This window comes from Schistocerca nitens, chromosome 3, assembly GCF_023898315.1.
Source record: "Schistocerca nitens isolate TAMUIC-IGC-003100 chromosome 3, iqSchNite1.1, whole genome shotgun sequence".
Taxonomy (NCBI): Eukaryota; Metazoa; Arthropoda; class Insecta; order Orthoptera; family Acrididae; genus Schistocerca; species Schistocerca nitens.
The window spans coordinates 274,061,422-274,074,694 of NC_064616.1; the positions used below are offsets into that span (position 1 = coordinate 274,061,422).

Sequence of the window (13,273 nt, forward strand, 5' to 3'; positions counted from 1 at the left end):
CAAGCACTGATGATAATTTTATTGTGGTTTCATGAGTATAAGAATGACCATAACACTGAAGATAAAAGCACTGTGGCCATCCAGTTGACCTGTTAAGACCGTGGTGTAATATCCCGTCAAGAGGTGGAGTTGGTTATCTTTTTAGGTTTGTTATGAGGAACAGCCTTATTTCGAACTACAGTAAAAGATGTGGAGCACAGTATATGTTACCTTTCAGTATACCTTTAATTTATTTTGAATAAACACTGTGGCTTGATCATGAATCTTAGTGGATCATGAATCTTAGTGAGCAGACAGATTATGTTGGTACATCTTACTTGTTGCCCATAAAAGTCTAAGGTCATTATTTGAAATGTTAAGCAGTGTCTTGCAATAAGTATACTTGATTATTATTGTGTGAATGAAATCCTGGTGTGCTCATCCCATTTTGTATCACTTTGCAACATTACACCTAAATATTTAATTGATGAGACTTTCAGACAGCTCACTACTAATGTTATAGTCAAGTGTAGCAAAGCTTTTTTTCTACTTATCCTTATTAACTTCCATTTTTCTACATTTAGAACAAGCTGCCATTCATCACAACAACTAGAAATTTTGTCTAAGTCATCTTTTCTATTCCTACAGTCACTCAATGATGACACCTTCCCATATACCACATTGCCATCAGCAAGTAACCATAAATTGTTCATCAGGTCATTTGCCCCTGGGGCACTTCTGATGATATTATTGTCTGATGAACACTTGATGTCGAGAACTGCATACTGGGTTCTATTACTCCATAATTCGTTGAACTACTCGCATATCTGGAACCAATCCCATATACTTGTACCTCCATCAACAGTCTACAGTGGGGCACCATGTCAGATGTTTCCTAGAAATCTAGAAGAATGGAATCTGCCTGTTGCCCTCCATCCATGGTTTGTAAGATATCATGTGAGAAAAGGGCAAACTGAGTTTTGCATGAACAGTGTTTCCTAAATCCATGCTGACTTGTGGGTAGAAGCTTATCTGTCTCAAGGAAGTTGGTTATATTCTAACTCAGATTGTGTTCAAGAGTTATGTAGCATACTGACATTAAGGACATTGGTATGCAGTTATGTTACTCAGTTCTTTTACCTTTCATATATATAAGTTACCTGTGCTTTTTCCAATCGCTCGAGACCTTTTCGCCGGGTGAGAGATTCACGATAAACACAGGCTAAATCAGGGGCCAGATCCGCAGAATACTCTCAGTAAAACTGAATTGGGATTCCATGTGGACCTGACAACATATATTTTCAGATCTTTCAATTGCTTCTGTGTGCCACAGATGTAAATTTCTAAGTCCTTCATGTGGGAGTCTGTACGACAGTGAAATGATGGTATGTTAGTATGATCCTCCTGCATGAATGATTCCTTAAATATGAAATTTAAAACTTCAGCTTTCCTTTTGCTATCTTCTGTTGTCTCCATAGACTGCTCGATGAGTGACCGAATGAAGCCTTTGACTCACTTAGTGATTTTATGTATGACCAGAATTGTCTTGGGTTCTCAGCAAGAGCAAGGTATGATGGTGGAGGTTGTTGTATGCTGCGTGTATTGATCTTCGGGCGCTTGAACTTCTACTAACTTTTGCCTGCTGGCATTTGTGCACTATTTTTAACCAAGAGTGCAATATTTTATTTCCTCAGTGTTCCCTGAAACTGATTATTAGACTATGGTGGGTCCTTTCCATCCTTAATCCACTCACTTGGCACATACATCTCCAGAGTGTGATTTACAGTCTGTTTAAACTTTGCCCAGAATCCCTGTATATCTTCCATGCTGGAGCTAAATGATATCCATTCACTGCCTAAGTGGGAGTCTAACAATTGCTTATGCTTTTTTAAGCATAAACACTCTCCTGACCACCTTGACAGATCTATTAATGGTAGTAACTGTCATCGCAATATCATCATGAGCACTAATCCGTGTTTCTGACACTGTCTATAAGGTCAGGCTTGTTTGTAGCTACAAGGTCTAATATATTTCCATTGTGTGTGGATTGTCTAACTAGTTGTTCAAGATAGTTTTTCGGAAAACATGTTCAGAAGTGCTTCACAAGACTGTTAGCCCGTGCCACTTGCAGTAAATCCATAGACATTCCAATATCTACACAGTAGGTTAAAGTTGCTTCCAACTAGTATTGAATGACATGGGTATTTACTTGCTACTGACTGTAGACTTTTTTAATTATACTCAAACTATCACGGCATAAATAGGTGGCTGGTAAAACTGTCTAACAATTAACTCGATTTGACCTAGACTTGTTACATTCTTGCAGATGATTTCACTATCACACTCAAATTCTGCTGCATTGGAGACAATATTTTTGTCAACTGCAATGAACTCACACTCCTATGGCATCTAATCTGTCTTTCCTATATACATACCAAGAATCGCTAAATATCTCGGAGCTTTTTACTTTGTGTTTCAGCCAGTTATTAGTCCTGAGAATAATATGAGCAAAAGAAATTTTCTGGAGGGCCAGAAATTACAAATACTTAAAGAACTCACTGTTAAAATTTCGACAGTCAAAGTGTCTCTACTTTGTATGTGATCTGATATTGCTCCCCACATATTGACTTACAAACATTCAGCAGAGAACCTCAAACTACTGCCTGGCCAAAAAAGAGAGAGAGAGAGGGAGAGAGAGAGAGAGAGAGAGAGAGAGAGAGAGAGAGAGAGAGACTCATATGTACTCTGCAGGTACTCAACTACTCGAGTAGCTGCTTCCTTTTTGTAGTGCTCCTCTTAAGTATCAAGGGGAGTCCTACAACTCTGCATGCTATAACACAGGCCCAGAAATCTACAGCCATGACTGTCACAGAATCAATGAAACCTCTGGTTGAGGTCCCCAACTGGGCTCCAAATCAAAGAACCCTGATAGACGATGGGTACATAGCTACAAATTGTGAGCTCTGTTTGCACCATGCAAGTGAGGCCAGCAGTTTTCACCACTTCCACCAGTTGCCAGTAGAATTTGAGGATGTTCTCAGAACCCAAGTGACAGGCATAATTGGTGATAACATTTGCAACAACTCAATCTTAAGGCACCCTGCACCCTTAATAGCCGTAGGTAGAGCCTCCCCCACATCTCAGATATGGCCACCTGGCACACAAACACATAGTGCACGTTGGAATTCTGTCTGGCCCTGGACATTATGTCCCTAAGAGGCTCCACAATGTGCCTAACATTGGAAATCCTGATAACTAGTAAACCCCCTGCCCCCCTGTATCTGCTCAGACCCTGCTGAAGGAGTGGCCACCTGCCCACTCGCAGAGTGAATGTGCGAGGGCAGATGGCGAGTCTGCACATAGACATTCTACGATGAGTGATGTGACCACATAACAACCCACCACTCACCCTGCAGAGTGTGGATCCCATGTCGGGTATGCAGGAAGGTGCCTTGACGGCAGAGCCTGTGGGTGAAACAAGTGACACCAGAGATGTCCCATGTGACGTGCCAGTTTCTCCGCTGCTGCCACATCCTGAGGCAGCAGTCTGCAGGTGGCTGAATGGTCATAAGTATCTTCAGCTGTTTACGAACTGCAGCCAGCTCCTCTTGCATATGCAGTCAGCAAGCACCTCCTGCTAGTAACTTGAGAATTAAACTATGATTAAAAACTGAAAAAGTCAAATATGTGACTTGATAGTCTCATGGTGCTTCAGCAGTGGATGCTCTCAACTGATTGATCTGTAGTTACTGGCTACTGGCCATGCAAAAACAAACAAATGATGATTGCATGAATGTACACATTACCATTACTAAAACACATTACTATACATCTCAAACACAAAAATTGCAATGAATTAAAGAATTAAACTGAGAACACAGAGAAGCTAAATATGCTATTTGTTAGCCTCCTGTTGCTTCATCAACGAAGGTTGATAGCTGAATGTTTTACAGCAAACTAGGAAAATGTTTTGGATACATTTTGTGATTTTTAATGTTTTGTAGGGGAGATTACAACTTTCCAGCTATAGATTGGGAGAGTTAAATTATTGCAATAGGTGCAGGATCAGGAATTTGTATGTAATCCTTCTGAATGTCTTTTCTGAAAACAGCTTCTGCAGTTGGAGAATCAGTTTGAGGGGATAATGTTTTGGATATCCTTGTAACTGAAGAGAACTTTCAGTTTGTTGAACATAAGAATGTTATAGCACCAATGAATATATGCATTAAAGGAAATTGAAAAAAAGGGGAAATATTTCTGCTTAGCAGGTGTTAAAAGTAACAGAATGCAAATGATTTGAGCATTCGACATCATTTGGTCACCTCTACAGGCAATTCTGTGGATTAGCATTGTATACAGTTCAAAAGCAACTTACAATATGCTTTGGGCAGGTCTGGCAAGAAATTTTGTGATGAATGCAGAAAACCTAAACAAATCCAAAATTAGTGTTAGAGGGCCATCCAAGAAATGTTAAATGAATTTGAGGGGAAAAAAATTAGAAGTAGTGTGATAGAAGGCTCAAATAATTAATTTGATCTTCCCAAAATGTTCACTGCAAAAGATCCATAACAAGATTCCTTATGTTGTACAAATGCTGAAATTAGAGATATTGAGGTAAGTGATTGTAAAGTAGAAAATTAACTAACATAATTCATCATAGAAAACGCATCTTGATACCAGATGATACACCTGTATAATTCTATGAAGATTGTATGAAGAAATTTTTTCTCCTTGTAACGGCAGTTTATTGTAGGTGGTTGGAACAATAAAGGGTAGCAAGTAGCTGGATAAAGGTGCATGTCATTCCTGTTTTCAGGCAGGCAATCTCATGTTTAGGAATCAGCATTAATACCACCATCAATAATGTTGTGAAACTTAGATCACCTTTGAAATCCAGATGGCAGTTGATAACAGTGCCCAGATTAATGGAAGGAATTTGAAGTTGCATGTTACATCCTAGTGAACAAAGTATGTTCAGATTATCAGACTAGCTTTGTGACTGAATTCATGACTACTTAGCAGATAGAACTCAACAAGTAAAATAGTAAGATGTAAAGGAATTTTAGGTGTCCCTCAAATGAGTGTCAACGCCCCTTTAAATTATCTGTCAGGTAATGTCTGGAGCTCTGGGAGACTGTGGATCATCCTGTTGCATATGGAGAAGTAATAAAGCTAGAAAATAGTGGCACAGTGCAGGAAAACCAGCAGGGGTTCGATGCATGTGCAGAGGATGGCATTTGACCATCAGCATAAACTAACATTGTATAGTGTCCTGTCACTAGTTGGCTGTTTGATTGCTGGACTGTTCCAAACCCTACTGGCCATAGTCACAAAATCTTCCAACTCCCTGAAGATATCTTCTGCTTTCACTTCCAGGAACCTGCATTCCCCGACCTCAGCACGTGTTTTGTTCCCTCACCAGTGCTGATCCAGAGTCAAAAGTGTTCCTACAGCAGCATCCTCACACAGTCGTCACCAGAACGTGTCAAACACAATGTTGCGTGTGTGCCCACACACACACACACACACACACACACACACACACACACACACACCTGTCTCAAATCAAGTATTCCCACAAGTTCAGTAAATGTAGATGGCTAAATCTTTATAAGACAAGACAGATGTAACAGACAAGGGGGTGGCATTTGGGGGTGTACATATGCTTTGCTTTATCACCTACTGTGCTACACACATTCAACAACAATTAAGATAAACAAGTGAAATATATGTTCATGGAAATGAAATCTCTTAACAGAAAGTGCCTGATACATGTTTTCTATAAACTTCCTAAAGTACACAGGTTTGCCTACTTTGAAACTGCTAATACAAGTCTTGAATCAACATACGAGCATGTAATTATAGTTGGTGATACAAATTTTTTTATACAAATTAAGTTGATGCTTCATTCTTCAAATGTATTGCTACCTGAGCTTGCCCCTACCCATCACACTCTCGTAGATCTATTTGCAACGAAATCCCCAGAGTAATTTGTACATCTCAAATATCTGCACCTGGCATCTCTGCCCAGGACATAATTTTCATGATGTACTTGCTAGAATGTCCCAGATAGAAACCACAACTACATACCTGGACTTCAAACACATTAATTTATGTCAGCTTGCAGCTAAGGTGCAAGAAATAGTTTCATGGACGTCTTCTAATCCTGTCTCAGAGATAAAAAAAAAAAAAAAAAACACTTCATGGATTTACTAACATACGTAATCAGTTGTATGACAAATCTCCTTGTCTAAATACTGGAAAAATAAGTTGGAAACCTGCATCTTGACTCAGTCCCAAATTCTGCACATTGGACATACCAAGTGCAACATCATATTGCTTACAAGTACAAGCAGATGCAGAACACACAGTCAAGCTGTGAGAAATGCAAAACTAAGGCATACCCATACACTAACATACAACAATAATAGACCATCTGTCCTGTGGAAAAATGTGTGGTATTGGTACAGGCAAAGTAAAAGCTGGAAGTGGTCCCATTGTCCTAGCCGAAGAACTGAACTGGTGCTTCATATTACCTGCAGCTACAATTGAGCTGCAAACAAAACAGAGACTCATTGATTTCTTCATGGGGTAATAAACTGTAGCCATGAAAAATTCTATCTAAAGCATGTTACCTATAGTACCATCCAAAAAGCAGTCATACATATCAGATCAGACCCTAGTGGACATGGCATCCCAGTTCAAATGAAGCAGCCTATTATTGTCCCACTACTTCTCACTATAACAGGTATATTCTATGACTCCTTACCACAAGCGTTTCCCCTGGGGCCTGGAAACAGGGACTAGTTAAGCCACTAACTAAAAATGACATGCCCCAGGATCCCCTGACTACTGACCTACTTGCATTCTTCTTACACTGTCCAGGGTCTTAGAATATATAGTCCATGACTTGCTAACAAATTGCCTAACTGCAAACAACGTACTAGATGAATACGAATCAACTTTCGGTAAACATTGCAGCACTGTATTAATAAAGGTAACAGATGACCTGAAGCTTGCCATCGATGCAGGAGAGGTGACTACCACGTGCTTCTTGGACTTCAGCAAAGTGTTAGACATAGTAGAGTTCGATATTTTACTTGCCAAACTTAGCAGGCTAAATTTCTCAAAAAGTGCAATGTTGTGGTTTTACTTATATCTGACATATCTCCAGCAGTGCATTGTGTCCGTGTTGGTCACCCTATAGTAACAATGGATGGAGATAGTATTTGACTTCCCACAGGGTTCAGTATTAGGCTGTATACACTTTTCATTGTATGTGAGTTACGTTATCAGTTTTATCCTGCTGCATATAGCACATGTATGCTGATAACTTCAAGCTGTATCTAAGTGCAAAGCCAGTGAATCTAAAGACAGCCATTGAGAATCTTGACAGAAACCTGTGTTTGCATTTTCAAAATGGGTGCAGGATATAGGGTTAAACAGGGTGTATACGGCCCGGGACAATCGGGAGATCCGGGAGAAAATTGGGAATTTTTTCATCCGGGAGAAAACTGGGAAAAAACCCGTGAATTTTTTAGAATTCCGGGAATTTTTAATTGTTTTAGTTTTCAGTTAAATTTTTGTAATTTTGACTGGTAAGAACCGATACTCTAACAAAGGATATTACTGTATCCCGCTACTGCAGAATAATGCTTCAACAATAAAACGTAAACGAGAGAAAAAAATGAAAATACAAAGGAAATGCGCCATTTACGACGACAACACACAGTGCTCTCGCAAGCGTCTGCCAACAGCAAAATGTGTCAAAGGCTTTAGGAAGACCATGCAGTGCTTCATTACAACAATTTGCCTCCTATGAGCGTGAAGTCACAGCTGTTTACATTTGAATCATTTTAGCAGTTACGAGCGGGCTCATGCGCATGCGCAGTTGATTCGTGTTTGAGCAGTAGATTCTCCCGCTTCTGCATACAGGAATTTAGCTGTTGGCTGTGCAAGCAGTCACAGCAAGCAGCTAGATGCTACCGGGAAAAGGGGGTGCCAAATTCGTATTCTTGAGGGAAAAAAAACTTGTTTCACAAAGCGTCTAGCATCCAGCGCATGTTTGTCTATTGATTATTCACATGATTTTGAAGTGCTTCCCTGTTGGTTTTTGAACATCTTTAAACACAGTTTAAGTTGATTTCTGAATGAATCGTAAGTTGATTTTTGAATGCGTGCATAGTGTACCTGAAGTCTATCAGGAGAATCCTCGTTGCATCTATAAATAAACTTTCTGCAGACAAAAGGCGACGGGGCTATATGAGCTGAGCAGAGTAAGGCTGAACGGATTAATGCTAATCGCTGTCTGATTCTGCGGTTTATTGGGTTTGCGAATGATTAGCATTGTTATAATTACTAGCCAAATCCATAGATTCAGACTACCAAAATGGAAATAAACGACTGACAGGAATAACAGGTGAGAAAGATTACGTATTATCTTCTCGGTGTATCCAAGAAAAGGAAATTTCGAAGAAAATTTTTTTGCCAGATCGCTAGTAAGGACCAGTTGTACAGTCCCTGGCTAGCAGCCGTTTAAGTTCTATTCTGGAAGTAACACGGAAAAGTGTTGTTTGAACATGTAACAATGCCTAACCGGAGAATAATCGCGGGATGTCTAAACCCGTGATTCTGGCAGAGTTAGTGAAGGTAACCGGCGATCAAATTTTGACAATGGCAGGAATAGCTACAGAATTGGTGATGACAAGATTGTTTGTTAGAATGAGGAAGGAGAAGAAACTGGGACATCACACAAATTATGGAAGAATAAGACAATTCCAAATTTATGTAAAAATTTCTTAATACTACTTTTCAGTCTCATGCTTGAGAAGCTGGTGCGTATGAATGAAATGTGAAACTATTTGCTAACATAAAGCTTTTTGCTTGTAGTAGGCCTAATAGGCATTTGGTATTGGTACTTCATGAATTATATTCTGTCGCATTATAAAAATTGCCATTTTTGCCAAAACAGTCTCATCTATTTGGTGTGTGTTACAAAATTGCTGCAATATTAGAAAGGCATATTTTGTTTTATCTATCAGACAATGACAAAATATACGTAATCAGATCGAGAAACCACATGAGTCTTGGGTATGATTTGTGTTAACAGCTTTTTCAGTATTCGATAACGACATTTCGATTTTTCATGTAGCAAAACGTTTGACGAACTTTGATGAGTTAATAGATTCTTTCACAGGAAGGAAAGCACACCATGTAAAGCTGTAGCAAGATTAGAGAGAGAAAAAATGCTAGGAGCTAAGGATTGAAGAAATGTGCAATTTCTTGCTTATCTCTTGTCTTTATTGGTTTTATGTATCCTATATTTGATTTTACATCACACAATACAGCAAGTTATTAGCTAATGGGCAATAAAGAGTGCAAATTTTCTGAAGAGTTCTTGTTCTCCCAATTACAAATAATCCCATCCGTTATTAATTGTGAGTTTTTTTTTTATATATATAAAAAAAGAGGGGCAGGCTGTCAAACCGACCGACTGGGATCAGGAGAGGCACCACAGGACATTCAAATTTCCACTGTCCTGAATACAATTTGATTGCATCCATTACAAAATATACATGTTTAAATTCCACAGAGCGAAATACAGTGACATGCGATAAAAGAATGCTTTATGAAGAGGCGTGATACTGCACTTTGGCACACTTAAAGACCAAATAATATGTCTTACATTTCCTCGAACACACGTTTTATGTTTCAGACTTTTCCGAAAGATGTGTGCTACAAGATGAATATATTTTTGAAAATAAGATATTATTTTATATATATATATATATATATATATATATATATATATATATATATATAGTATTGACTCGGTTCGCAAATATCGTAGATCCGGGGCTGATAGCAGAGCAGTCTTAGTTATAGTGGGTAGTCTCCATATGACCCGTGTTCACATTTAATGATTTTGCTGTCTCCCTTTTGTTTACCCTCACAGCAAATGAAAACAAAATGAATATCTGTGGCCGGGAGCTATCAAGTGAATTAAAATATATTCACATAATTATGGAAGGCTAAAATATGTCATTAGTTTCAGATTTTATTTTAGTTGCACCTTTCTGACAGTCAAGCATTAATCTCCTTGCAGAACAATGAAGTTATTTTTGTCTGTTTGCTAAGGAAATTTGACTTTTATTAACCTTCGCCACAGAGGCAGTCAATGTATTTAAAACCAAATGTTTAATTCCTCAGTACTGGCTAGTTTCAACAGTTCGCTGCATTTCAAGTGCACGTTTTCATCTTCTAGCACGTATGGCATTATGCCATAATAAAGAACCAAAGTGATTTAATACAGTACTGATGCTCCAAGAAAATTTACATCCCGAAAACGACACTGAAAAGCTTGATATCATGTTGAGGTCTACTTCATTGGGAATCTGAACATATGAATGTGCACTTTAAGTATGCACTTTAAATGTGCACGTTTTAGTACGGTTCACGAAATTCCGATGCTCTTGGAGTATCCTCTGATGTCTTGTTTCTTTTATGACATAATGTATGATCTTTCAATGTTTTACACGTATGTACATACGGGCTTCCTGTCGCCTGTTATCTGCGCTCTCTGGTAACTGCTGAAACGAACCTGTTTTTAACAGGTCACGGGAAAATATTGTGAATGGTGGTTTGAAAAGCGTTACTTTAAAAGTAAATATCCTTTTATGTAAGTTGAACTGTGTGTGGAGAATGTACCATGAATTTCTTAAATCACAGAGTGTTTGACTCTCATTTAAATATCAACTCTTTGATGACGAGCCATTTAGAAGAATTTCGAACCCTGAAGATCAGACATTTGTCATTATTAAAAATTTTACTGGCACATTTGTGTGATATATCTTAAAGTGTAACACTCGCAGAAAAAACTTAGCTCCTCTTGTAGCTTATTAACTTTAGAGACCAGTATTATATGTGAAAGCTTTGCTTTTCTTGTGGCAACATTATGTATATTGACAAACTGCCTATTGGCTTCTGTCTCGGGTTCTTCGGCCGACGTTCATCTAATGATTTTTCTGACTCACACGGACCGATACCTGCACAAACTGTCAAACCACCACCCGAGCCAGAAAAGAGGCATGATTAGTACGCTCGTAACGAGAGCAGGACGAATATGTGAGCCGCAACACCTCAAACGAGAAATGCAACACCTGGAAACTGTCCTGAGGAGCAATGGTTACTCCACAAATTATATTAGAAGTGTAACAGAGCCCAACCCTCGGCGAAGTAAGGAACCGGAAAAAGAATTGTCGGGTACGGCCTTTCTGCCATACATTCCCAGAGTGACGGACAGAATCGGCCGTATATTGCGCAAACATGGCGTAAAGACGATTTTCAAACCGACAAGGAAGATCAAAGAGTGTCTTAGATCGGCGAAGGAGAAAAGAGACCCACTTGCAATGTCGGGAATATACCGCATACCATGCACATGCGGAAAAGTTTATGTCGGAATGACTGGATGATCCATTAACACCAGGATCAAAGAGCATAAGCGACATTGCAGGTTGGGGCAGGTGGAGAAATCGGCCGTGGCAGAGCACGCACTGAATGAGACCGACCATGAATTGTCGGGTACGGCCTTTCTGCCATACATTCCCAGAGTGACGGACAGAATCGGCCGTATATTGCGCAAACATGGCGTAAAGACGATTTTCAAACCGACAAGGAAGATCAAAGAGTGTCTTAGATCGGCGAAGGAGAAAAGAGACCCACTTGCAATGTCGGGAATATACCGCATACCATGCACATGCGGAAAAGTTTATGTCGGAATGACTGGACGATCCATTAACACCAGGATCAAAGAGCATAAGCGACATTGCAGGTTGGGGCAGGTGGAGAAATCGGCCGTGGCAGAGCACGCACTGAATGAGACCGACCATGTAATTAAATTTGCCGACACGGAAGTTCTGGCTGTAGAGAAGCACTATCACACGCGCTTGTTCAGAGAAGCTGTAGAAATACAAAAACACGCGAACAGTTTGAACAAGAAAGAGGAAAGCCTTAAGGTCAACGGATCCTGGCTTCCCGTACTGCAGCGAACGACCGTCGCAGGTAGCAAGAGGAGAACCGCACCGGAAATGACCGCGGAGAAGCCCTCGGACGTTGGCGCGCCAGGTACATATAGCCTGCGCCCGCGAGCTCGGCTCCAGTTCACCACCGGCAATGGAGGGTGAAGCTTTGACAATGCCAGCCACTCGTGCTGGCGAAACGTCAGAAAAATCATTAGATGAACGTCGGCCGAAGAACCCGAGACAGAAGCCAATAGGCAGTTTGTCAACAAGTGGCCACGAAAGCCTCAACAATTTTGTATTATGTATATTAATTTAAACTATTAACTTTCCCTGCTTGTGTATTCGTGCTACTTAACAGTGATACTGTTGGCAGACTACGTCACATGTCCTATGCTCTGAATATCCGCTGTCATCAGCTGCCGACATCACGTAACATGAGCTATGACTGGGTTATAGAAGTGTATTGCAATCTCGATTTCAATGATTTGGAAAGTAACATGCAGTGTTGGGTGGTGGAATTCCACTTTATACTTTTGTAATACGAAAATATGCAGCGTACATTCTGCTGCACATCAAAGATATTTCCAAAACGTGTCTTTTCCTCTGAATTTCTTTTTCTAATGTGCCGAAAATTCTACGCCGTGTATAAAACCATAATAATTCAGACGATTGATAAGAATGCAAGTGGTACTGGTGGGTTATTCTATGCTCTTTAGCCACAAATATCTGGAATCCCTACCATCTTTAACCCTAATTGGGACAAATATCAATCTCTCTCCCTCAGCGAAGAGTCTAGGAGTAATAATAGATGAAAATTTAAATCGTACTGAGCACATAACTGCATTGTACAAGAAGGCATTAACACCTCTCTACGCCCAACAAAAATATAAAGATTCTTAGCTAACTATGATGTAATAAAGGTACTGTATGTGTGAAACCCTGGTCCGATGTAAGAGGGGCCTGATATCCATTATCACATCAGATTAAATAAATATTGTGCATAAATAGGCAGAATGATTCGTTGTTAAATTTCTCTGTTGACAACATCTGTAATACAAGGTTTGGGACAAAAATAATTGCAACTAGCCAAAGTTGCAAATTTCACTTTTTTTTATTCATTTGATGACCTGTTTTGGGCAGGGATCTATTTTCAAACAGATAGCCTGTATACGCTGTAACTTTTAGTTTTCACATTTTTTGCATGGCTTTTGCATTTTTTGGAAATACCAATTTGATTTCTGTTACGATGATTTGAAAATGGGTCCCAGTCCAAA

The 13,273-nt window shown here is 39.5% G+C and overlaps 1 protein-coding gene across 4 annotated transcripts in view; it reads left to right on the forward strand.

The window, feature by feature from the left end:
- The window catches only part of LOC126248242 (probable histone-arginine methyltransferase CARMER), a 105,980-nt gene that overhangs the window by 10,918 nt on the left and 81,789 nt on the right, over window positions 1-13,273 (forward strand). The window lies entirely within an intron of this gene.